Here is a 27,829-nt window from a genome sequence, read left to right as displayed (position 1 = left end):
ATGACGTATATATACGTCATGACTTCTAACTGTCACTGCGTCTAGAGACGCAGTGACAGTTAGGTGATGTCTGCTGTCCCTGACAGCAGACATCCCCCCTCGCCGCCCAGGGGGGGCAGGGGTGCCCCCCCGGTCGGCGATCGCTGTGATTGGCTGTTCAAATCTGAACAGCCATTCACAGCGTTTCCTGTGTTACCGGCGGCTAAGCCGCTCGGTAACACAGGGATTCACTGGTGATCGGTGCTGTCAAGTACAGCACCGATCACCACCGATGTGCAGCCCCCCCTCGACCCCGCCGGGCACTCACCCGGCAGCAGCAGCAGCTCCCCCGGAGCGTCTGGAGCGCACGCAGCGCTGCCCTCCTCCCCCCTCCCCCCCGCAGCAGCAGCAGCAGCATCAAGCTGCAGAAAAAGTTAAAAAATGTACAGTATGCACTGAAAAAATATATTTATATATATATATATATATATATATATATACCGTATATACACACACATATATATATATATATGTGTGTGTATATATATTTGTATATATATATATATATATATATACACACATATATATATATATATGTGTGTGTGTGTGTGTGTGTGTGTGTATATACCGCACCGATTACCACCGATCGCCAGCCCCCCCCCCCCCCCCCCTCCCACCCGGCAGCCCCCCTCCCTCCCACCCACCCGGCTGCCGCAGCACCAGCACCCCTCCCACCCCCCCCGCCAGCCGCAGCGCCAGCCCCCCTCCCAAAGCTGGTGACTAAAATGGGGTCACTTGTGGGGGGGTTCCACTGTATTGGTGCTTCGGGGGTCTTGCTAATGCGACATAGCACCCACCATTCATTCCACCACCAAAAATCACTCCTTCCCTTCTGAGTCCTGCCATGCACCCAACTGGTATTTTTTGGTCACACGTGAGGCATTGCCGTACTCGGGAGAAATTGGGGCACAGATTTTGGGGTGCTTTGTCTCCTTCATTCCTTGTGAAAATAAAAAATTTTGAGCCAGAACTGCATTTTTCTGTAAAAAATTACATTTTTTTACACAAAAATGCAGATCTGGCTCAAAATTTTTCATTTTCACAAGGAATGAAGGAGACAAAGCACCCCAAAATCTGTGCCCCAATTTCTCCCGAGTACGGCAATGCCTCATGTGTGACCAAAAAATACCAGTTGGGTGCATGGCAGGACTCAGAAGGGAAGGAGTGATTTTTGGATTTTGCAGCACAGATTCTGGTTGAATGACCCCCGAAACACCCATACAGTGGAACCCCCCCACAAGTGACCCCATTTTGCAAACTACACCCTTCAGGGAATTCATCAAGGGGTATAGTGTACATTTCAAACCCCCCGGGGTTTCACCAATTTTGATACAACTGAGCTGTGAAAATGAAAAATTAATTTTTTTCATTTTCACTGCCCAGTTGTACCACAATTGGTGAAACCCCTGGGGGTTTGAAATGTACACTATACCCCTAGATGAATTCCCTGAAGGGTGTAGTTTGCAAAATGGGGTCACTTGTGGGGGGGGTACCTAACTTTTAGCATCTTATGGTGCCTAGAAACCTACATGGTGCCTAAAAAATAATCTCATAAAAAGGAGGCTCCAAAATCAAGTAGGTGCTCCTTCTATTATGAAGCCTGTGGTTTGGTCACCGTGCACACTAGGGCCACATATAGGATATTTATGAAAACCAAAGAATTGGGGGAATCAATTTTTAGTCACATTTCTCTAGTAAAATCTACTGTGTTCCTTAGAAAAATGTATTAAAATTGCAAATCTGCAAAAAAAATGAAATTTTGAAATTTCACCTACACTTTCTTTTAATTCCTGTGAAACACCTAAAGGGTTAACAAACTTCCAAAATGCTGTTTTGAATACTGTGAGGGGTGCAGTTTTTGAAATGGCATCATTTATGGGGGTGTCTCACATACAAGTCACTCAAAGTCACATCATAACTGACCTGGTCCCTAAAAAAATCAGAGTTTGAAATTTTCTTGAAAATTTGAGAATTTGCTATTCATATTTTAAGCCTCCTAGTGTCCAAAAAAATGAAAATGAGGTTGAAATAATGATGGCAACATAAAGTAGACATATGGTCTATGTTAGTTATTCACTATTTTGAGTGGTAAGATTATTTGTCTCACAAGCAGAAAATTTAACATTTTGCAAATCGCAAAATTTTCCATTTTTTTACGACATTTTGGTATTTTTCACAAAAAAACACAGACTGTATCGACGAAAATTTACCACTAACTTGAAGTACAATGTGTCACGAGAAAACAATCTCAAAATCACTGGGATAAGTAAAAGCAAAAAAAAGTTATCCCCACTTAAGTGATACATGCCAGATTTGAAAAAAAGGGCTCTGTCAGGAAGGCAAAAACTGGCTCTGTCATGAAGGGGTTAATGTGTGCATTTAATGTAACTCTCTGCAAGAAACACCCCTAAAATTGTCCCCCGTGTCATTTCAATAATATCCCTCCACAAAACTCACTCTGAGCTCTGAAAGGAATGCAGTTACTCTGCCCAACTTCTTAGTTCGGCCAATGCAACATTCTCATCCAAAACTCCTAAAAGTAAGATATTGCTGAGCGAGCTACAGTTCTGCAAAATGCATTGCTCCATATGTGTATGTGTATTAACTGCTTATTTATGAACTGTATAGTTTGCTATTCATTTTCGATGCTATAGTATTTTTTTTTTTTATCAGATCAATACTCTGAAAATAAATGTGTCAGTGCACTTGCCTTGAATATGCATTTGAATATCGGAATTAATTGATATGTATTTGTTAAATCCTATGTAACCAGATGGGCTGTTTGGTGTTTACCAAATAAATCCAGCCAATGTGCGCACAGAGATGGTTGTGCAGAATGTTTGTCAGAACATGGACATCGGTGCAAGTGGTACTGCATCTTTATTTCGCCAACATACCCACTACCTCAATCCCAATCCAGAAACTCCTATCAAAGTTGTATGGATCTCCATAATATTCCGATATGGGACATTTGGCGAACGAGCCGGGTGTTTTAATTTTGCACATGTACCACTGATATGCATTATCTCAGTGGTATATGTGCATATGTAAAACACCCGGCTCATTCGCCAAATGTTTTAATGCCATTTGCCTTAGAACCAGGCTATACATTCATCCAAAACTTCATCTTGCTCTCCAAACATATGTGCTTTAGCAAATACAGTATTTAGGATGGGATCATAGCTGGATTGTGACAGCAATACAATGAGTTCCATGCTTTACTACCAACTGTAAGTGTACAAATAAATAAATAGAAGGGCAGCAGAGCAGTAGGCACCAAAGGAAATAAAACTTGCAAAAATTGTCCAGGATTAAATCATCAGTTTATCTCCATCAACCTCTCTGCAGTACTCGGTCAGTGGACAGACAATGTCTAGGTCGACCACTAATGGTCGACAGTCAACGAAAAAGGGTTGAAATACCTAAGGTCGACGCTGCCAAAAGGAAGACACAGTTTTATGACTGACATAAGTGGGGCTACAGTGACGTGATTCTCATCATTTGCTCTCACGGACCCCCAGCGACAAGGAGGGGTCGCTTGAGACTGACCGCATTTCGGGAGGCTTGCCACCCTTTTTCTGGGGACCAGGAAAAGGAAGAAATTTCCGGGACCCTCCCGGCCATTCCGGGAGGGTAGGCTGTCCTGACATAGCCATAGAGCTGGGACATGCTATGTAATATCCATAACATGCACAATCTGTAGCTGTAGCATTCTGATTTGGAATTGAAACAACAAAAACAAGTAACTTTGTATCTGGAACAAACCATGTTGCCATGCAAGAGTATCAAATGCATTTATATTTTTTCTGTGCAGGACAAATAGTGGCTGCTTTTGCATGTAGCCCACACATGTTAGACGACTTTATCTTAACACTGCATTTTAGATTTCGGTGTGGACACGTTACTTCTGTTCCAACATGGTTTTGGCTTTATACAGTACTTCCAAATCAGACTCAGTCCCATGGTTTTGGAATGTGGGTGTGAGGATGAGGCCCTGCACTGAATTTGCATTGTGACATTTAGGGGATATTTACCAAGATGGGTTTTCTATTTCACATGAGATGTTGCTACATACTTTTTCTCATCTCCAGAAGAAGCCCAGAGAGGAGACCAGATACTACTGTCAGTGGGGCGGGACAAGGCCGAGGTCACCAAGCCCCGCCCTCATGCCTATAAATTGCGGCAATTCGCAGGTTCGCGGGTTGGGGTTAAAATGATGCAAAATTACACGATCCACGTCATTTTAGCCTCGCCATCTTGGGGGGGACCCGCAAAATCCAGTAGGTGCAGCAGGTAAGGGGGGTTGCGTGGGCTGTGGGGTGATGCGGGAGACTTGCCCACCTTCCCGGGGGACCAAGAGGGGGACCCAATTTTTAGGAACATCCCGGCCATTTCATGAGTTGCTATGGGCAACCAATCAGAATCTACTTCTTATATATTTAGCACCTTCTAGAAGATAGTATTTGGTTGCCAATAGCAACATCCCATGTGAAATAGAACTCCCATCTTAGTAAATTTCCCCCTTAGGATCTGCCAGCAATTTATCCTGCAGAACACACCAGTTGGAATCTCTTTGGTAATAAAGGTACTCTTTACCTAGAACGGCGCCCGCGATTAGAATCGCGGGCGTCGGGGGTAAAAAATCGCGGTCATCGCGGGCATCGCGGGTAAATCGCGGGTACATAAAAATCGTGTTCCCGCGATCACCGCGATTTTCCCATAGGGAACAATGTTAAAAAGCCTGATTGACCGCGATTTTACTTTAAAATGCCTCAATGCCCGCGATTTTCACATAGGAATCAATGTTAAATGGGCTACAGAGCCCAAATAGTCACAATTAACCCTTAAATGTCACCCCAATTTTTGTACGCCACCCCACGATCCACGCCAACCCGAAGCGTGGCGAGCGCAGCGAGCCCGCGAGGGGCGGCGGTACGCGTCCTCCGACCTTTTCATGCCCTACTATCCACGTCGGCGTGGAGTTGAGAATAGAATAGTGTGGCGAGCGCAGCGAGCCACCGAGCCCGAAGCGTGGCGAGCGCAGCGAGCCCCGCGAGGGGACGCGTATACCTTCACAGTTATACGCGTCCCCTCGCGGGCTTCACAGGTATCCGTGGCGAAAAGCGGACACCTGTGAAGCCCACGAGGGGACGCGTTTACCTGTGAAGGTATCCGCGTCCCCTCGCGGGGCTCGCTGCGCTCGCCACGCTTCGGGCTCGGTGGCTCGCTGCGCTCGCCACACTATTCTATTCTCAACTCCACGCCGACGTGGATAGTAGGGCATGAAAAGGTCGGAGGACGCGTACCGCCGCCCCTCGCGGGCTCGCTGCGCTCGCCACGCTTCGGGTTCGCGTGGATCGTGGGGTGGCGTACAAAAATTGGGGGGACATTTAAGGGTTAATTCTGCCTATTTGGGCTCTGTAGCCCATTTAACATTGATTCCTATGTGAAAATCGCAGGCATTGAGGCATTGAATGCAAAATCGCGGTCAATCTGGCTTTTTAACATTGTTCCCTATGGGAAAATCGCGGTGATCGCGGGCATCGCGTCGCGGCCGTTTATGTACTGCCCGCGATGTCGCGATCACCGCGATGGGCGCCGTTCTAGGTAAAGAGTACCGTAATAAACACCCCTGAACAGTTGAATTCTCCCTCTAAGTGCCTCTGAACTGTTCTCCCTTCCTCGCTCTCTTTGCCTTTAACTTGTCCCTGACAAATAACGCTTTAACAGTCTTTGTAATAAAATACACCGTAACTGCATTTATCTGGCCATGGCCTTGAGCTCCATAGATTATCCATCTCTTATATATTTAGCCAGATCTGTCACTCAACCCCTGTGGAGAACGTTCCTGTGTAGAACAGTTTCACTTTCATGTGTCTGACGTTCCACCCCCTTGACATCACCTCCCCCCGCCCAGCCAGGGCTACAGTACACGCCCACCATCCACCATTACTCCACAGCCACCATCCACCATTACTCCTGCACATCCCTACCCTCTGCCAGGACCCCCGCGACCCCCCCTCCTGCGATTTGCGGAACCCCCGTGACCCCCCCTCCCGCCATTCGCAGGACCCCGCACCCCCCCTCCCGCGATTCGCGGGACCCCCGCTTTCCACCCTCCCGCAAGTCGCGGGACCCCCGCGACCCCCCCTCCCGTGATTCGCGGGACCCCCGCGAACCCCCCCTCCCGCGATTCGCGGGACCCCCGCGACCACCCCGGTATCCGGACTATTGTTAGACAGCACTTACATCGACAGCCATTACATCGACACCATTAGTTCGACACCTCAATATGTCGACATGGTTTTAGGTCGACATACCATTAGGTCGACATGTCATTATGTCGACATCTCATTAGGTCGACATGTTTTTAGGTCGAGACTGCCATTAGGTCGACAGTGTCTATGTCGACAGTCAAAAGGTCGACATGGGTTTTTTCACTGTTTATTGAGCCGACATGTGCCGACAGGCGGTATTTCATGCCCTACTATCCACTAGGGCGTGGTGGGAGAATAAAATAGTGTGCCGAGCGCAGCGAGGCACCGTGCCCGAAGCATAGCGAGCGGCTGCGGTACACTTCAAACTGTGTCCATGTCGACTGTGTCGACATTTCGGCCAAAAACAGTGAAAAAACCCATGTCGACCTTTTGACTGTCGACATAGACTCTGTCGACCTAATGGCAGTGTCGACCTAAAAACATGTCGACCTAATGAGCTGTCGACCTAATGAGCTGTTGACCTAATGAGCTGTCGACATAATGACATGTCGACCTAATGGTATGTCGACCTAAAACCATGTCGACCTATTGAGCTGTCGAACTAATGGTGTTGATGTAATGGCTGTCGATGTAAGTGCTGTCTAATATCCGTCCCAGACCCGACCACCCCCTCCCGCGATTTGCTGGACCTCCGCGACCACCCCCTCCCGCGAAACGCGGGACCCCCGCGACCCTCCCGCAAATCGCGGGACCCCAGCGACCCCTCCCTCCCGCGAGCCCCCTCCCGCGATTCGCAGGACCCCTGCATCCTCCCCTCCCGCGATTCGCGGGACCCCTGCGACCCCCCCTCCCGGCATTAAAAGGGCCCCCCGCGACCCCCCCTCGCGCGATTCAAGGCACCCCCCCCTACTGTGATTTGCGACCCCCCTCCCGCAATTCGCGCCGCCCCCTCCCGCGATTCACGGAACCCCCCGTAGCGCCCCCCTCCCGCGATTTGCGGGCCCCCTCGGCACTTCTCGCGATTTGCGACCGCCCCCTAATTCACACATTCGGGGACCCCACCTCCCGCGATTCATGCCCCCCTCACGCAATTCACGGCACCCCCCACACCCCCCTTCCTGCGATTCGCAACCCCTCACGACCCCCCCTCCCGCGATTCATGAAATCCCCCGTAGCGCCCCCCTCCCGCGATTTGCGGGCCCCCTCGGCACCTCTCGCGATTTGCGACCGCCCCGTAATTCACACATTCGGGGACCCCCCCTCCCACGATTCATGCCCCCCTCACGCAATTCACGGCACCCCCCATACCCCCCTTCCTGCAATTCGGAACCCCCCACGACCCCCCCTCCCGCAATTCATGCCCCCTTCCGCAATTCACGGACCCCCGCACCACCCCCCTGCGCCCACCCTCCCTTGATTCACGCCCCCCTCATGCAATTCACGGCAACCCCCCACACCCCCCCTCCTGCGATTCGCAGCCCCCCCACGACCCCCGCCTCCTGCGATTCATGACCCCTCCCGTGATTCACGGACCCCCGCACCACCCCCCCCTTGACTCACGGCACCCCACGCGCCCCTCCCGCAATTCACGGACCTCCTCAACCCCCCCTCCCGCAATTCACTAACCCCGACAACCCCCCTCCCGCAATTTGCGGACCCCCCTTCCCAAGATTCAAGTCCCCCCGCGCCCCCGCCCACGATTTGCGGACCCCCGCCCCCTCCCGCTAACCGCGGATCCCCACACACCACCCCCCCTCCCGCAATTTGCAGACCCCCTTCCGGCAATTCCACCCCCCAGCGGACAATGGGGGATCCTGTACCACCACAAGCAGGTACCGCCCCTAGGTGGGAAATCCGGCCCTGGCTGCCGCACTGCAGGTTTCCCCACTGCCCTCTGCACCAGCGCCACAACTTTTATTAATGTCTTGCCCACATACCACTATTATACAGCCTCCTGCTCTCATGCACGCTCACTCCCTCCCAGTGGGAGGAGACGCTCACCCACTGCCGGGAGCTGCATACTGTCCCCCACCCTCCTCCAGTTCTAGGGATGCCCATCGACCATCAATGATTTTCAAATAATCGATGGTTTATGGCCGATGTTGAATACTTTTGCCATCAATGTGGGAGGACACTGCCCTGCCTCCTGTTCTCCTGCCCCGTAACTTCCGCCAGTGGAGACCCGCTCACTCTGTGTTGCCCACATTCCCCTATCATGCTTTACCGCCCAGCCTCCTGCTCTCATGCACCCTAACTCCCACCCAGTCGGAGGAGACACTGACTCCTGTATTTCTGTGCTGCCACGCTGGACCCTCACCTACTGGCAGAAGCTGCACAGTGTCCACCACCCTCTTTAGTCCCCCGTATGCCCACACACCCCTATCACTACCCAGCTTCCTGCTCTCCTGAACCGTAACTTCCACCACTGGGTAATCGCTGACGCTGTGTTGCCCACATACCCCTATCATGCCTCATATCCCAGCCTCCTGCTCTCATGCACCCTAACTCCCACCCAGTAGGAGGAGACACTGACTCAGGGCCACCGTCCGGTACTCCTGTACTGCCACACTGGACCCTCACCCACTGGCAGAAGCTGCAATACAGGGCATCTTTCATACAATTCTAACCATATTTCTCACAATACAAATGTTCACAAATTAAGGGGCGTAGCCCCTTACGCCGGTGTGAAGAGCGCCCGTAGGGCGCGATGAATCACCTAGTACACCAATGTTTAATGAATACTTAGTGGACCTTATTCTGGTTCACTTGCAAAGGCAAATTCCTTCTCAAATGGACAAAACCATATGCACTGCGGGGGAGGGGGGGGGCAGATGTAACATCATACTTGCCTACCTGACCCTCTCCATGCGGGAGAAAATGCTCTATTCCTGGACTCCCCTGGTAATGTATGATTGTCATCACCTGTGGTGAAACACCTTTACCTAGCTCCCCACAGGTGATGGCAATCCTACATTACCAGGGAAGCCCAGGAACAGAGCATTATCTCCCGCATGGAGAGGGTCAGGTAGGCAAGTATGTGTAACATGTGCAGAGAGAATTAGATCTGGGTGGAGAAGGATAAGGGCCCGTGTGTATTCTGCTTTCCCCGAGTTCTCTTCTCCCTCTGTGTCAGAACCTATACTGCTCTGCGTTACGCTGTATCAGTTCATAGAATCACCTGACGCTTCATGTGCCGCATAACAAATAATTTCTAAAGTCAAACTTTTGGTCTTCTCTAATGTCCACTTTCAATCATTTTAGGCAATGTCAAAGCACCCAACTCTATAGCCAGTAATGCTGCACCGCTGTCACGGTCTGCTGTAACATTGCCACTAGCTGCAGAACACAGACCCCATCTCATACTCCAGCTGGGCTCAACTTATTCCCATCTCTGTACGCATTATTGAACTTTGACTTGCACTATGACCTTGATCGTAGGATACAGTGCACATACTGCAGCTGTGAAATGGATCAAACATAATATTCTACATAGAGGGCCTGATTCTGATTAACTAACACCGCCTGCACAAATGCCCATCCCCCTCCACCGTGCGAACATCCTCGCCGCTTTGAGAATGGATGTTTTGCATAAACCGATCTGAGAAGGGGGCGGGCGGCTGCTTGCTTGCATTTGCATGGGGACACCCAGAGTTTTCCTGGGCGCACCCAGTGGTTTTGTGGTTACGTCCAGGAAATGCTGAGTGTCCCCATGCGCCAGCCCCCTGCTTGCCTCGATCCCCCCCGTGCAAACGCCTTAGTGAACGTGCATATACGCATGCGCAGTGCAAAAACAGAGGTACCCGATGTGAACATGCCAGGGACGGAATGAGTTAGAATCAGGCCCATATTAGTTATATCCACACACAAAACTGGTTCCCGGTCTGTCCAAACTCCACCCTGATCCAACCAAGCACCCAGTGGGGTCTGAAGAGAGGAGCGAGCTGTCCCGAACCAGGGCCATAATGCCGTAATACAGACAGTGGCTGTAGTAAAATGTCACCGTTATCGCCCACGTTTGTAAAGGAGAAAAAAGGAGTGACTGCAGAATATTCCCAATTATGGCGAATTGTGAGGCACAGGGCCTTATTCTAGTTCACTCTTTCTGACAAAATCCTTCTTAGATGGACAAAACCATGTGCACTGCAGGGGGGCAGATGTAAAATGTGCAGAGAGAATTAGATTTGGGTGAGTTACTTTGTTTCTGTGCAGGGTAAATACTGGCTGCTTTATGTTTACACTGCAATATAGATCTCACTTTGAAGTACTGTATATACTTGAGTATAAGTCGACCCGAATATAAGCCGAGGCAACTAATTTTACCACAAAAAACTGGGAAAACTTATTGACCCAAGTATAAGCCTAGGGTGGGAAATGCAGCAGCTACTGGTACATTTCCCTGTATAATAATACCAGGATACCACAGGCTGCTCCCCCTGCCTAATAGCAGGACACCACAGGCTGCTCCCCCTGCCTAATAGTAGAACACCACAGGCTGCTCCCCCTGCCTAATAGCAGGACACCACAGGCTTCTCCCCCTGCCTAATAGCAGGACACCACAGGCTGCTCCCCCTGCCTAATAGCAGGACACCACAGGCTGCTCCCCCTGCCTAATAGCAGGACACCACAGGCTGCTCCCCCTGCCTAATAGCAGGACACCACAGGCTGCTCCCCCTGCCTAATAGCAGGACACCACAGGCTGCTCCCCCTGCCTAATAGCAGGACACCACAGGCTTCTCCCCCTAATAGCAGGACACCACAGGCTGCTACCCCTGCCTAATAGCAGGACACCACAGGCTGCTCCCCCTGCCTAATAGCAGGACACCACAGGCTGCTCCCCCTGCCTAATAGCAGGATACCACAGGCTTCTCCCCCTAATAGAAGGACACCACAGGCTGCTCCCCCTGCCTAATAGCAGGACACCACAGGCTGCTCCCCCTGCCTAATAGCAGGACACCACAGGCTACTCCCCCTGCATAATAGCAGGACACCACAGGCTGCTCCCCCTGCCTAATAGCAGGACACCGCAGGCTGCTCCCCCTGCCTAATAGCAGGACACCACAGGCTGCTCCCCCTGCCTAATAGCAGGACACCACAGGCTTCTCCCCCTGCCTAATAGCAAGACACCACAGGCTTCTCCCCCTAATAGCAGGACACCACAGGCTGCTCCCCCTGCCTAATAACAGGACACCACAGGCTGCTCCCCCTGCATAATAGCAGGACACCACAGGCTTCTCCCCCTAATAGCAGGACACCACAGGCTGCTCCCCCTGCCTAATAGCAGGACACCACAGGTGGCTCCCCCTGCCTAATAGCAGGACACCACAGGTGGCTCCCCCTGCATAATAGCAGGACACCACAGGTGGCTCCCCCTGCAGAGGACACCACAGGCTGCTCCTCCTGCACAATACACCACAGGCTGCTCAGGCTGGGACACCACAGGCTGCTCAGGCTGGGACACCACACACGGAAGGGGGAGGGAGCAGCCGCCCCTTACCTCCTCCAGCTCCACTGGTACACGGCCGCCGCCATTGCCCTGCCATCCACTTCACTGCCCGGCTCCATTTTGAACAAAGGCGCGGCTACGGCAACATGACCGCCGGCCTCCTGCACTGAGGACATGTATAGTATAGGAGGCCGGCGGCCATGTTGTCGTAGCCGCGCCTATGTTCAAAGTGGAGCCGGGCAGCGAAGTGGATGGGTGGACGCACTGACTCGAGTATAAGCCGAGTGGTGGCTTTTTCAGCTAAAAAAAAGGCTGAAAAACTCGGCTTATACTCGAGTATATACGGTAAAACCCCACCCAAATCTAACTCTCTCTGCACATGTTATATCTGCCCCACCTGCAGTGCACATGGTTTTGTCCGTCTTTTTTGTCAGAAAGAGTGAACTAGAATAAGGGCCACAGTAACCAGAATGCTGGAACCCCTGTGTATTCCCCATGCATGGATGTGATACGCAGCAGCATTTCCTTCCATACATAATGAACATTTTGTAGCCTGTTTATGAACCCCCAGTACAAAGGCTGCCGTCTGCCCAAACCGCTATGTACTTCCATTGTGTCCCTTCTCTACACAATTAATTGATCTTTTCCTGATTGATTTTTGGGAATTGATCATAAGTCTCTCGGGATCACGGATCGGTTCTTCATTTAACCGTCCATTGGTATATTGACAGTGATTTGCTATCCAGGTTAGTGCTGCGCATCCAGGCTGTACTCACTATATAGTCATTCTCACTACAGTGGTCCCTGTATTGGGTTTTATATATTCCACTACAATGCTCTGTGTATTATACGGTATAAGGGGCATTAGGATAGTCTCTGCTTTGTCAGAAGGGGCTGTGATTATAACTCTGTGACATAACAATTACAGTATTAACCACACCCATTTAGGACAAACCACTCCCAAAGGTTTTGTCACGCCCGTTTTCCATGTACCAGGTTTTCATTTGCATGTCAGGCTACAAGTTGCCACCAGCCCCTGGCTCATTTCGATTATCCACTTCCTACTGTGGTTATTCCAAGGCCAGAACATCACTGGCACTTGGGCCTGGACCAAATCCTTAGGGGACTACCAGGGATGGGGGACCCACTGTTGATTAGCGTGTTGGTTCCGATGGATAGGAGCTCCAGGCACTGGAAATGCTTCCCCAGGGTTAGAAGGGTCTTAAAATAATCCCTGGCAAAGCACAAGTACAGGGGGCGTGGCCTCACTGCACTTCCTGTCAGAGAATTCTTAGCCAAGCAGAGACATCCTGACCTCCGGACTAGTCCATCAGGCCATCGGTCCTCCTGGCAGATTTGCCAGAAGTGCCAGACGACATGGTGGAACCAGATCCCCGCTGGATCTCCAGACCATAATGACATTTTTTAATGATCATATCCACATTTATACACAACATTTATTACGTACATTTAAAACAAATGAGATTTCCCAGCTGACGGCGGCGTGCGTTATCCACCACTGCACTGCAGCCCAGGATATCACGTTTCCAGTTGTAGTGCTCTGCACTGCATATTATTAAATATACATTTGGAAATCATACAGAAAACATTTGGAAATGCATTTTGAATACTGTTTGGAACCTGTATGGTTACTGTGCATTAAACCCTTTCAATCCCACACCTGATTCAGACAGAATACAGTCGTTAGGTCGACATACCCAAGGTTGACATGCATTGAGTCAACCGCTGAATGTCGACATGGCCTAGATTGACACATGAAAAGATGGCTGTATTGTCGACAGGATCATTAGGTCGACACAAGCATTATGTCGACACGGGGTAGGTCCACAGTCAAAAGGTCAATATGGATTTTTCACGGGTTTTTTTAACCGACATGTGCCGATAGGCGGTACTTCATGCTCTCCCATTCCTTCCCCCAGTCTACGAATGACTTGCAAATGGATTGCTGGTCTCCAAATCCATTCGCAAATCACTCACCATCACAATGGTTTTCCCAGTCTGTGCAAGTGTGCGGAACTCTGACCCTTCCACACCTCTGCGACAGAAACAGGCGGATCGAGGCCGGACTGATGTCACAGGCCCTCCCTGAAAATGCTTGATTTTGAATAACCAAAATACAGATTTAAAGCTTTCCTTCCACCCCTGGAGCACCTTTATTTACACAAATGAAATCTTGGCCACGTCGAGTGACTTCCGGCCACAAATGGGTACAATGGGAGAAGAAGGTGCCTGTCTTCCTTTGCGTGATTGGGCAAAGTCCACTGACACCGGTAAAGATTGTTGGTATTTTGCTCCATTACCAACGCAATGATCATTCGGGAAATAAAAAAATACCCAACCTTGTCCAGGATCTGCAATGTCACGGCTGAACGGCATCCAGAACACACTGGATTCTCCCTCTGGAGATAAGAACTGTCATTATACCAAATGTGTGGATCACAGTGAAGTTTTGCTTGGAGCTATACACAGTACGGTGGCCTGTAATGGACAAAAGGCCCCAATGAAGGGTTGCGCTTACATCTACTGGAGAGGCCCCGATAGGCATGGCATAGATTACACATTGATTTTCTGGTCCATTTATGGATTGTATCTTTCTAAATGCCGTGGACACTCTCATAATGAAGTCAACATCCTTGGATAGAACAACCGCAGTCTAGTGAATAACCCTGTCCAAAAATAGTATAGTAAGTGGTCAGATTTGTAATATTCAACGGCGACGGTTTATCTTTGAAGAATTTCAGATGTTGTTGAAACAAATACAAAAAAAATTGGACATTTCTCTGGTTGCATATAAAAATACGGAACAAATCAACTAACGCAGAACTAAATCCAATAAAAGCCATTATGTTCCTACAAAGGAGCCTTAGATCACTTCATCACTTACTCAAAACGATTTCTAGACGCTCAAAAGAAGAAGGCTTAATTGTACAGTTGCTGCAAGCGTCAACTGAGTTTTGGGTGGGGAAGATGAGACAATATGGAGGTCCTTCCAACAGGAAGCTTTAGAAGATTAAGAGGTTGTCCACGTGGTACTCCACGTGGTTGGGAAATGTTGACAAAAAAAATAAAGTTTTCAAAAATTTGTATCGACCATTGTCAGATCAACTTGTCGAACCTGATGACTTGCTACCTTTTTTTTTACTGTAGGCCTAGCAACCGTATTCCGTGAAATAGTGGAGGAGTGGACCAGTTGCACATAACAACCAATCAACACGGAGTAAGCATTTATCAAGTACATTCTACAAAATAATAGGTAGAAGCTGATTGGTTGATACAGCAACCATGTAATGCTATATCCACCGCTCATCTTGCTGAAACGATACAAGCCAGTAGCGGTAAGTGAAGAAGCTCCGATGCCGCCGGTATTGTGTGAACCGTTACAGACAAGAACATCAGGGTTCTCTGGCAAATCCAGAGATGCACCGGAAAGCAACAGAAAGGCTGGATTTGTAACAGATTGAGTGGTATAACTGTAGACAATTACCGGCTAAAGACAACCTCGCTGTAAGCATCAATTACCAGCTAAAGCTAAGCTCGTTCCAAGCACCAATTACCAGCTGAAGGTAAGCTCGCTTCAAGTATTTTCTATCACATGGTGGGTTATTTTATCATGAAACGAAGTGAGAGTCTCATCCGAGGCAGAGGATGCGGAGCACTACTGTATGCGTATAAAGTCTCCACCTCCCACCTGTTACCCCTGCTCCTGCCATACTGACAGGGAGAAACCCACAGTAGGTAACGCACAGTCACCACAGAAGGGTAATTGGCATCTGTACAAGCCTGAAGGGGAGCGTCTAAGTCTGTGTCCTTGTAGTGCCCATGTAGGGTTGCACTTGTAGGAGTTAACTGGATGATGCCAGAGGGGTTTGTTGCTTTAGCATGGGCCAATGGAGAAGACGGGGGGGGGGGGGGGGGAATGGGGGTGAAGAAGGTTTATTCCAACTGGTTTAAAAAGGAGTTGCCATTGGTTCAGATTTAACAACAAGTGATATTCTTGTAATCACTCATTACGAATGTTAAATGGTGCTCCAACCAATCAGCTGCAAATGGCCACGTGTTTGAAAAATGGTGCCCGAATCGTGTCTATGGTATGCGAGAGGATGTGTACTCATACACATCTTCTCGCATGCAGACGAAAGCAGACGAAATCATTCGATGCCCACAGATCTGCTGCCCGCCCCGCCGAGCAGGCGTCGCCACACATGCGTTCTGAGGGTAACGCCCAGCATTTTGATGGGGATGCCCATAGCTGGGTGTTCCCCTGCTCTAGGCCCCTGCCTGTCCTGCGAGTGTGATACCAACATCATGCCCCAGTGTACAACATAGAACTAGCCACACCCTCTCCAGTGGGCACACCCTCTCTATTGGCCACACCCTCTCCAGTGGTCACACCCTCTCTAGTGGCCACACCCTCTCCAGTGGTCACACCCTCTCTATTGGCCACACCCTCTCCAGTGGTCACACTCTCTCTAATGGTCACACCCTCTCTAGTGGCCACACCCTCTCTAGTGGCCACACCCTCTCCAGCACCTGGGCCCTTCCAAGTCCCTGCGGTTCTATCAGAGCCAGAGGAAGGGAATGGGTCCTCCTTGATGTTGGAGTTCTGGAGGGATGTGGCTGGTCACAAATATTTCAATGTCCTGTTGGGCAGGTGCTGATTGTTTGTACGGGCGCTCATTGCCACGGTGATTAATACTAATTAAAGCTGTAACCTTGTTTGGGAAAGCAAGGTCATAACTAAGGCTGGGTGAGCGGTGCTGCTGTGCAGGACCTAGGAGGCTGTGCCGTCACTTCTCCCAGGCACCAAGGCTGCATCCTTGCGGCTGTTTAATTGCTTTTAATTATGAAACATTTCAATACTGTCGACACCTCATGAGCGTCGACATATCATACCATACCCTTCCCAGAGCAAGCGTGGTGAGTGAAGCAAACCCACGGTGGTCTATGTGTGTACACATTACCCAATATACAGCATATGGCCCCCAAAAATGTGAAAAAAATTGTGTTGACCGTCATGTCATGTCGACTTTTTGACCGTGTGGACCTTTTGAAACTGTCGACTTTATTGTATCTGTCTCAAAATGGTTCCGACATCACTGAGCTGCTAATTTGTAGAGCCGGGCAAACAGTTAGCCGCCACCCAGCCAGAGTGAAACCCCACCCTGTGCAAAAATATCCCAGCCCTGCAATTGGCTGCCAATCTTTTTGCAATCACCACCCCCGAACGCCAACTTCCTGTCATCCAACTTGCATACAGCCAGTGATAAAAAAGTAGCAGAATGTTATCGCAGGACGGCCTCTCGCATGCGCAGTTGCGCACAACAGGCCGTATACATGCGCAGCCTATCGATTATCGCCCTGCCTGCGACATCACAGCCGTGCGATCAGGTCTGAATAACCCCCATAGGCAGCACAGACATTTTACCACTGTCGCTCTGTCGTTTTTGGGGATTTTGTTACTAATTTCCCCCAGTAATGGGTCGGAGAATGAGGTGAGGACAATGTCAACATCCACTCGCAATCCACTGTAATTATCCGCACTCTTCTTCTGGAAGACGCGGGAAAGCACCTGCTGCAAAGCAGAAGAGACGGGAACTTTAAAACGAAAGAACGGAGGTGACCCAGTGAGGGGCACTCCTGGCTCGGAGCTGTCACTCTGAGTGATGGCCTCCATTAGAGTCTCCAGGTCATTATACGGAAATGGCATTCTCCGCTGATAAATGGGACAAGGCTGGAAAGGGGCTCATATATCAAATCCTCCTCCACACTCAACGTATGCATGTGGAAGTGTAAACATGTCAACAGGACCCATGCACAAGCCCGAGCATATGGAAACATGCACCTGGACTGGCAGGTGGATGTATGTGCATGTCATATGTACTATGCAAGAATAAGAGAACAAACATTCGCACACATATAGAATTTGCATTATGAGTATATGCCAATTATCTTCTAGTTCTTAAATATTACAGTTACATTAAGAATTATTAAGGGTGCAAGGCAGGGTTGCCTACCTTTGGGGTGCCCTCTCCGGGCAGCTAGTTCTTTTGAGGCAGGGGACCTGGGCAGCTGACGGGGTAGGAAAGGGGTGGAACGGGGGGCGGTGCTAGGAAGGTATGATGCATTTTGGGGCGTGGTCAGCACGATCACGTCCTTGTAGCCACGCCCCCGACCATGCAATGCAGGTATTTCAGGCATTGCACAGCAGGGGTGGTGCTACAATGACACGCTATGCGCATACCTCCCAATATTGATCCTGTGGGAGGAGGCGCGCAACCGAAAATTCAGGGGCATGTCCCCCCCCCCCCAAGCAACCATGGTGTAAGGCAGGCCTGTCCAACCTTGCCCATCCAGCTATTGTGAAACTACAAGTCCCATCATGCCTTGCAACAGTTTTCCTATTAGGGAATGCTAAAACTATGGCAAGGCATGCTGGGATGTCTAGTTTCACAACAGCTGGAGGCCCACAGGATGGACATGACGGGTGTAAGGTAAATGTGCAGTTCGAATGTCAGTACTAACATTGGGTCTAATTCAGACCTGATTCCACAGCTACAAATAAGCAGGCCGGGCATTTATACGGCCTGTAGTACGTATTCGCGGTTCCGTCCTACAATTAAATCCTTCTACTTTTTAAGAAGACAATGCACAGACTGCACACACATTGGGCCTTATTCTGGTTGAATCGGACGGATGCGTATTTCGGACAGGCACTGAGTGTTCTTAGCCCCAGATCCGCATAGATCGCTCACGCCATCCGAATGCGGTAAGACGGCAAGCGAATGGACCGCGAGTGGATGTTTCATGAAAACACCTCCCCCATCTGTGGGAACCTCCCCCCATTCTCCGATGGTCGCCGACCATCGGATGATGGACCGAGTGGTCAGGCAGCACCGAGTGCTCCAGACCACTAGGACATTTCTCTGTGTGAAAGCAGGGATATGGGCGGGCAGCTGGCATCCGGCTTTGTCAACTGTCCACCCTCCCACACGTGCATCACGTCCGGATTACCATATGTACGCCCACGAAACGCGGGGCGTACGCATATGGTAATGAGCCCAAACAGCCCTTCACGCCCCTCTCCACCCCCTGCTCCGTTGGTTCCGTCCGATCGTTTTCTGCACGGAATTCACACCGTGTTCGGACGTGCGAGGCATTCGCACATGCGCAGAAACGCATCTGAACATGCGCAAACACAAAACATCTGCCGGCCGCACACGCAGCCGTCCGACTCAATCAGAATAAGGCCATTGTTAAGAAATTCATAGGTTGCACGGGTTGGATTTCACTCTGGCGGTGCAGCGTATAACTGATCGCTGGGATTTTGAAAATTAGCAGTCGTGCAATCAGAACTGAATAAGGCTGATAGCCTCAGCACATGGGTGGGAAAGCCCTCAGCAGTGAAGGAGGGCCAAGATCTCTGTGAGAGATGCACAAAATATCTGCTAAAAATGCCAGCGTCGCTCACATTTGTTATATAAATTAAAATGAAGAAAATAATATTTTCTATGTAAGGTAAACAGTACAGATCATTATGATGAAGGAAAATGTTTGCTTGGGAATTTTCACACCACTTTTTTGACAAATTCACTCGGCACTCAAAGGGTTAATGGCGGGATATTACAGTAAATAAAACAAGTACCATTTGCTCCAACTAAGACGCCGGCACGAAAGATGTCAGGTAATTGCAGAGTGAGCATGAGATCTGCGGCCTGGTGGAAGCCCAGGTGAGAGAACGCATTAAGAATACAATTCACAGGAGATTGTTGTCCCTGTTTCCAGCTGTCCAACTTCATCTTTCTTATGCCAGTTTGTCTCACTCCTTATCGTCTTCATCTTTCTGTATTCCAGCTGCTATTCCTTCCCTATGTCCAGCTTGTGTGACAACAGCACGGCCTGCCAGTATTAACAGCGCCAGAGAAGTAGGCTGGTATGGAGCAAGGGAGCACCAGCTACGGTTTCAGAGGTGCCCGCAAACATCGTTGCAGGTATGATTTTGTAACGCAGCACCTGTGCAAAAATGGGAGAGGACAGCCAGCTAGCCAAAGAAGGGGGCGGAGCCGGTGGACATGCCATTAAGAGGGCATGGCCAGAGGCGGGGCTGAAAAACAGTGCTGTATTTGTGGGCATTGCCATTGCGATATTGTCATCGTGGTCACTCTCCTCCCATGACAGTATTTCAGGCATTGCAGAGCGGGCGGCGGGGCCACAATGACGCGATTTGCGTCATTGGGTCCCCACACACACACACCCCGCCGAATGGGAATTGTGGGAGGCTTGGGGGGATTCCGGGAGGCTTGCCCGCCCAGGAGGCGGACCCAATTTCTGGGAGCCTTCCGGCCATGTCAGGAGGGTAGGCAATCTTGGCTAAAGTGCTCAAAAATCTGTGTTTCCCGTGCTTAAGCACAGCTGCTGCATGTGGGATCGGTTTTACACATCCTCTAAAATATATGAAAAATGAAAAGTCCCAAGGGTAAATTTACCCCTTTCAAATCCCGGGTCGACGTACAGTGAAATGACCCTACTCTAGCAACCCAGCATCTGACCCAGGTTAAAAGAAGGGTTTATCTTGAGTCGTACCTGGGTTTCTGTGCAGTGTGAACGGATAACCTGGGTCAAGCGACTTGGGTCCTGTTTAGGGATGCCAATCCCGGGGCATTTTTTCAATCCCGGGAATCGGGATTGAAAAATGCTCAATCCCGGGATTGTGCCCAACCCGCACATGTCATTATAAATGCCTACTAAACCCGCAAACAATCCCCCATCCCCCTGTAAGTGACAGTGCAGTCACTTACATTGGTTGTGACAGGCAGGAGTTTGTCTCCTGCGGACAGGCTGGGCGTCTGCGTTCGCAACAGTGATCTGCGCTGACAGGCATAGCGGCAGCCAGGCTGTGCAGCGTGACGTAATGTTAGGGGTCACGCTGCACAGCCTGGGCGCCACCATGTCTCTCAGCGCAGATCAATGTCCCTAACAGCGGCGCCGCAGGGGGGGTTAGTAGAGTCAGCCGGGCAGCATCTGAGCCATATACTAGTGCTCAGCGCTGCCCGGCTTTACATGGGGTAATGATCCCGTAATCCCGGGATTGGAAGCTTCAATCCCGGGATTCAAATCCTGCCGGTTTTAGGCCAAAATCCCGGGATCGGTCTCCCTAGTCCTGTTCACACTATAGGGAGGAGGAGGCAGTATCAGCTCCAAGTGCTGCTGCCTCCTCTGCCCCTTTTCTGATGCGCCGTCACTCAGCCCCACCCTCTTTCTGATGTCAGCAACCCAGCTTATTGCCGGGTAGCTGTGGGGGCTAAATATCGCAAATGCCAAGTCGCTCCTGGGACGGACCCGTGTCCAAATCCCAGTGGCGACCGGGCATTTGCGATGTGAAAGGGGTTTAAAAGGAGAGTTCTGTTAAAATTGGGATGTTTCCCATAGCAACCAAACAAGCTCCGCTTTTCTGTACAGAAGACAGCATTGAACGTCAGCCGTTACTGGGCAATGGGTCATGTTTTCATTCAGTTTCTTTTTTTATTGTTTATTTGCTCCCATATACCGTAGGAGGTTGTACAGATCCATTATCTGCAGGGCAGGGCACTGCAAATCCTGAACCTCATCCAGAACACAACAAGGTTCTGGCATATGGAGTGATGACTCAGTATCACTCCTCAGTCTGGCATCTCCAGCACACTGTCATAGTATTCACAGCATTCAGCGCTGTTCCTCAGTTCAGGAAGTGAGGCCTTGGCGGCTCTCAGGTTTCAACGCCGACAAATAAATTCTGGTTCTCCTGCGGGTTTGGACTTCTGAGGTCTCATAGTCACCTCGCACTATCGCATCACTGTACAACACTGGGCCTGATTCAGAGATGCGTGACCATATATTATTGCCATAGGAGGTTTTTTGTGTAAAGAGACGCCTCCTGCCGGCTCCTCTGGTCCCCTGCTGCTTCGGAGGATGTGGCTTTGGATCTTCTGCATGACCATTGGACATCTGATGACCCTCATCCAAGGACGCAGCCACTACTTCAAAGCCACTGGAGTCGTTGAAACTTCAGACGCAGTCACTGGTCATGATATGCCCGTGGCACACCTGTATCTGAGTACCCACCCCCCTATAGCCTTACATAGAAGCCAACTGACTGTCATCAATCTCTCTGCGTCCAACTCCTCAATGCGACCGCCATCGATAAACAATTGCAATGTGTGCACAGCACCCAACTGCACAAACATCAACATCACCAGGGTTGGACTGACCCCCAGGGGTCGGCCTTACTGCCTGGGCGCCCACCTCATCCTGCACTGCTGTTATTTCCTGCACTGCTGTTATTGATATGGTACATTATCATTAGCAGCCAGTGGCGGATCCAGGGGAGGGGCTGCAGCGCCTTTCAAAATTCAAATAGGGAACTGCCACACCCACTGCCAGGGAGTCAGCTTGGACTGTGCTGCAGATCCACCTCTGAAGCTGCCACTGCTAGCAGTATTTACTACATATATTTATTAATGTGCCCAGCCCATCCGATGGTTAGCTAAGCCAATGTGTTGGCTGGACACACCCCCTCTGGAGAACTGCCACACCCTTAAACCATGGCATGGCATTTCTCCAGTGTGCCGTTCATTCCCCAGGCCAAAACTCGCGCCAACCTCTGACCCCAGATCTCTAGAGGCCATCTCCTGTATTGGCCTGCTGAAGTTCAGTAGCTGAGAATATAGTCATCTTCCAACATTCGGATTGGTGGATAATTCCAGACGTTCACCAATCAACAACTGGAATTGCCCCACACTCTGGGTGGCGAATGGCCAGTGCCAGCCAGCCAGCAATACCAGGGCAGCTCGCCAACTACTGCGTGTGACGGAAGTCCTCATACCCAAGGGGATGGCTCAGACAATTGCTCTGCTGTGCCAGCCATTGATGTTTTTTCCCAAGTAGCTGGTTCTGACTGACAGGGGTAGACCAACCCTGTAGGAAGATGGCCCCCTGCCATCCTTACCAGCCAGCCTCTGCACTGCCGAGAGACAGACGGCGGCTCACGAAAGATGAGAAGCGCTAATGATAAAAATACGGAGCCGCCGCTGAAAAGCCACATTAATGAGAGGATGATAATTTCATCACAGAGATGAGAGACGGTGCTGCGGGAGTGTACAGCAGCGCTATCATTTACAAAGGCAGTCCTGGTAATGAGAATAAGCCATCGCTGACTGAGTCACCTGTGATTAAGCAGGGAATCATTGTACATTGCATGTCTGGAAGAAGGATGAAGGCGTAAGATGGGAAACATCTGCACAGCTGAAGGAGAGGTGTCTTTGGTCTCTCAGACAGCGGCTCATGTAATGAGTTGATGCCACTGCCACCCCCCCCCCCCTTCCCCCTTCTAGAATTAGCTGTATTCAGTCGGAGTGGCATGCAGCCCTCTGCTTTGTAAAGGGAACGCTCCGGCAGAGCCCTCCAGTCTCCCTTTCATATACACACATACTGCAGCTTGGCGCCGCTATTTTGCTCTGTAATTCGGGTTTCATCCAGCTAAGGTTAATTAAAGTTAATTTTCACGCACCAGAGAGCCTGCAATTACAGCAGAGCGGGGACAGCGACGGCAAGTGACAGCACTGCCCACAGTGACATGTCGCCCTGTTGGCTGGGTTCCTCGCTTCCTGCTCTTCTCCATAACAATGCCAGAATGTGCACACGAAGTATGACACAGACAGTAATGGGGGCTGCATCGTCCCAGTATTTACATGCACAGGAGAGACTCCCAATCTGTAACTCTATCTCACACCCACACACACACGCGTGCGCGCGTGAAGCGTATGCTCGGTCTGTCAGTGTCACACACACACATAGGAGATGCGTATTCTCAGTATGTCAGTGTCGCACACACAGGAGATGTGTATCCTCAGTCTGTCAGTGTCACACACATAGGAGATGTGTATTCTCAGTATGTCAGTGTCACACACACACAGGAGATGCGTATGCTCAGCCTGTCATTGTCACACACACATTGTTTCAAAGGAAAAAAGTGTTGTGGTTGGTAGAGCGCAATAAATCTGGTTATAGTGCAGCCCACTCCAATATAATGTGGGGGTACACCACCCCCAAAGATAGAATTCTGAGCAACAAGGTTATATGGAGTGTGGCGCGCTATACCTGAAAGATGTTATTATACACAAATCCAATTATTTCCAACAGGATTTATTTTGACACAATGTACACATAAAAGCAAAAAATGGGGGGGGGGGAAGGAAATACAACACTGATGCAATGCTCCTATGGAAACGTGGATGCACTCTGGTCTCAGATGTAGTTTGACAGTCTGGCAATAAATGGGTATCTCACCATATAGATGCACTGCGGTGGGCTATACTGAAGATGGAACCAGTCTGCGGCACCACCGCAGTGAGCTTACGTCCAAATGCCTCCAGAGTCCAAATAAAGTGCTTTGTGCGTCTCCAATAAAGTGCAATTGCAGTAAAGTGTCAGGTGCCAAGGTGCTTCAATCAAAAAGTGCAGTGGCTTGTAGTCATCAGCAACGCGTTTCGAGGACTTCAGTAATGTCCTCTTTCTCAAGCTGGGTATGATGCTACTTTGAGTCCTGGAATCCCACCCTCCCGTTCCCTTACTTTCTCATTTGCTACCTGGCCTGTTGGCTATCACCTAATTTGGCTTTTCAAAATAATTTATTTAAAATCGTCAGGAAGGCCAACCAGCGGTCATATTGAGGTACAAGTGGTTGCTGTGCGGTATTGCCCCCCTTTGCCAGGATGGCTGGTGAGTCCTGCCTCCGTGGGGGGGTGCTGGGCACTTCCTGGAAGTGTCCTCACCATGCCATAGAAGGGGCGGTGAGATCATCACAGCTTGGTCTATACCTTTAGATAGGTGGGGCGTTCATTGCCCATGGTATAAGTTGGGGCGTTCTAGTCGCTTCCATTATTAACACCCATTTACCGGAGCTGGTCTCCAAGCACTTTTCTATCCATCCCTTTACATATAGCGTCATACCAGTTAATAAATATCCGTGAACTTTTAATTAATGCAGTTGTGTTTCGTGTCGTTATTTTTAGTGATAAGCTGTGTCCATGTGATTTATTTCTAGGGGTAAAGCTAGTGTTACAGTTCAATCGCTTTAATTCAATAGGCGCCTTAAGGAAAAGTATATCCATATCCGAATGAACTCATATGTCCCTGCCCTTCACACAAGTTTGTTGTCAATGTGCCCCCACCAGCCTTAGGCAGGGTTGCCTACTCTTCAGCTGCCGAAGATGAGGGCGGAGCCGAAGGACATGCCATGAAGGGGGCGTAGCCAGAGGTGGGACTGAAACTTTGTGCTGTATTTGGGGGTGTGGTCATTGCGATCTCATCATTGTGGCCACGCACCCCCCACACACACACACACACACACACACACACATTGCAATGCCGGTATTTCAGGGGTTGCAGAGTGGGGGGCGTGGCCACAATGATGCGATTCACATAATCGGGTCTACCTTGGACCCTTGCCGAGTGGGAATTGCAGGAGGCCGGGGCTTGCCTGCCTTCCCGGAACCCCCCACGGGGGTTCACCTTCAAATTATTTTTCAACATACTTGCCTACCTGATCCTCTCATTCAGGGAGAAAATGCTCTGTTCCTGGACTTCCCTGGTAATGTATGATTGCCATCACCTCTGGTGAAATGCCTTGCTTAGCAATTACCTAGCTCCCCACAGGTGCTGGCAACATACCTCCCAACTGTCCCGATTTTAGAGGGACAGTCCCGATTTTCGGGTCCTGTCCCGCTGTCCCACCCGCGGCAGGCATTGTCCCGCTGCGGGGGGTGGCAGTTGGGAGACCCCCCAAACTAGTAGAATAGACGCTGTGCGCATGCGCACAGCGTCTATTCTCGTATGAAAATGAGGTTGTGGCTAATTAGCATAAACCGCGCCCTCATTTGCATACGCCCCCTTTTCGGGCGCCCCCTATTTCTTCAGGTCAAAAGTTGGGAGGTATGTGGCAATCACACATTACCTGGGAAGTCCAGGAACAGAGCATTTTCTCCATCATGGAGGGGGTCAGGTAGGCAAGTATTTTCCACTTTGTGCAGTCGGTGCCTAACCCTGACCCTACCACAACTCTGCGACAGATATCGTCTGATCGGAGCCAAAGCTGACGTCACACACCCGTCCTTGAAACGCCTGGGCACGTCTACATCTTTCCTGACACTCTCCGAAAAACATCTAGTTCCCAGACGCCGGCTTCCTGTCAGTCAAACTGCGCCCAGGGTTGCGAATAAAGAGATTCCGTATTTTTGCCGCTGTGTGCCGTTGCGCACGTGTGCAATCATTTGATAAATGGTCGCCGTGCAAATTCGCACATTAGCGATCGGGTCTGAATAACCCCCCTGCGTGTATCCTCTGCCTGTCGGTATCCGCATTGTACCGTGAAGACTCCAGCGCCTGATAGATGTACAGAAATGACACAGCAGCATTGATTGCAGTCTGCTTGTCACAGGAGCTGAGTTATAACTTGCAATCACAGCTGCTCCCTCTGCTCTCACAATTAGGTGCAGTTACGTGCTGGTGGGGGAAGGCCAGGAGGCACTGTCAGCACCAGACACAGAGAACCGGATTCAGACACGGACAAAATGCCTTCGGCATGCGCTGCCGAGACCTATTTTTGCCACTGCGCCTGTGCGGCGGCTGCCACATTTGCATATCATCGCACAGCCACTGCGTACAGAAGCACAGCTATGTCCATCCCGAATCAGGCCCAGTCTAGCCTGCACTCCCTAGTATCACACTGCAGGCACTGTGCAGAGTTAATGCTGTGTCTAGTACTGTGCACTGTGTGATATATATTCCCTGCCTCCCACATGTCTAGCAATTTGTCACCGGAATCTGTGGTTTCCTCTATACAGCCCCCACTAACAGCCAGACGTGCTCCACTTTCCATACACTCAGCTCATTTGCTATATTATCCACAGACAAACTAGCTATAATCTACTTTACTTTGATATATTTGCAAATATCCAGGGATGACAGGCAGAGTTTAGACGGGAGATTCAGAATATGTTTGTTGCTGCCAGAGCCCAACGTTACAGACGGGAGTAATTATAAATTTGACGGCTCCAAAACTGGAGGAGTTTCCTTTAACCCGATAACATATAACAGTGGTTCCCAACCCTGGTCCTCAAGTACCCCCAACAGTGCACGTTTTCCAGGTCACCCGGCAGGTGCACTCATTATTCAGACACATTTTAAAAGATCCACAGGTGGAGCTAATTATGTCACTTGTGATTCTGTGAGGAGACCTGGAAAACATGCACTGTTGGGGGTACTTGAGGACCAGGGTTGGGAACCACTGTTTATCGGGTTACCGTATAAGGTAAAATAAGATAGGATTTGCTGTTCCTGCTCAGAGTTATCCTGTACACAGCATTCTGGGGTATCAGACACCTTGCGCTGGGTTAGCAGACATACAGCAAAGAGCTTATTAGCACCAGTCTTCCGGGAGACTTTTAAACATTCTTAAAGGAAAAGGCATACCCCCACTCACAGTTCAGTATGCAGATTTATAGGCACATAAAGGTTTCTTTAAATGATTGGTGCAGTAAAAAGATGGCTTACCGTACTCACTGTCAGGTATGAAGTTTCAACTCATATAAAGGTTTCTTTTCAGGAGTTAATGTTGATTATATGCAAAATACATATTTCCTAAGTGTGTATGAGTACTATGATGTATAAAAAAGGAAGTAAAATAGAAAAACAGTACTTGTGTAATAGCACGGCGCCCGTTACGTTGTTAGCGTAGCGTCCCTGTCAGAGTCAGCATAGTGATCGCGCGGCCAGCGTAGTTAGCGTAGTCAATCAGAAGTAGCGTAGTGTTCCCATGGTCGCTTAGCGTAGTTAGCGTCACTGTCAGAAGTAGCATAGTGTTCCTGCGACTATCACAGGTGTGAATGTGTTCCTGAAACACCCCCACCCTCCATGCCTGCATGAAGCGTGGCGAGTGCAGCGAGCCCCACGAGGGGACGCGTTATGTGTCCCCCGATCTGTTCATACCCCCACTATCCATGTTGACGTGGAGTTGATTTTCAAATGTGTGGCAAGCACAGCGAGCCACCGAGCCCCGCGAGAGGACGCGGATTAC

The 27,829-nt window shown here is 50.0% G+C and overlaps 1 protein-coding gene across 3 annotated transcripts in view; it reads right to left on the bottom strand.

Moving 5' to 3' along the window:
* Nucleotides 1–27,829, bottom strand: part of GRIK5 (glutamate ionotropic receptor kainate type subunit 5) — a 257,460-nt gene that overhangs the window by 154,062 nt on the left and 75,569 nt on the right. Inside the window, exon 1 of one of the 3 annotated variants that reach the window (XM_083162219.1) lies at nucleotides 17,736–17,805. The exons of the other annotated variants lie outside the window; for them this stretch is intronic. The gene's annotated coding sequence lies outside the window, so the exon portion shown is untranslated. Of the gene's footprint in view, nucleotides 1–17,735; nucleotides 17,806–27,829 lie in introns of those variants that run through there. 3 annotated transcript variants of the gene reach the window in all.

This window comes from Crinia signifera, chromosome 19 (genome assembly GCF_055691185.1).
Source record: "Crinia signifera chromosome 19, ASM5569118v1, whole genome shotgun sequence".
Lineage (NCBI taxonomy): Eukaryota > Metazoa > Chordata > Amphibia > Anura > Myobatrachidae > Crinia > Crinia signifera.
Note: the sequence above shows the minus strand (reverse complement) of the source record. Positions and strands in the feature narration are given on the sequence as shown.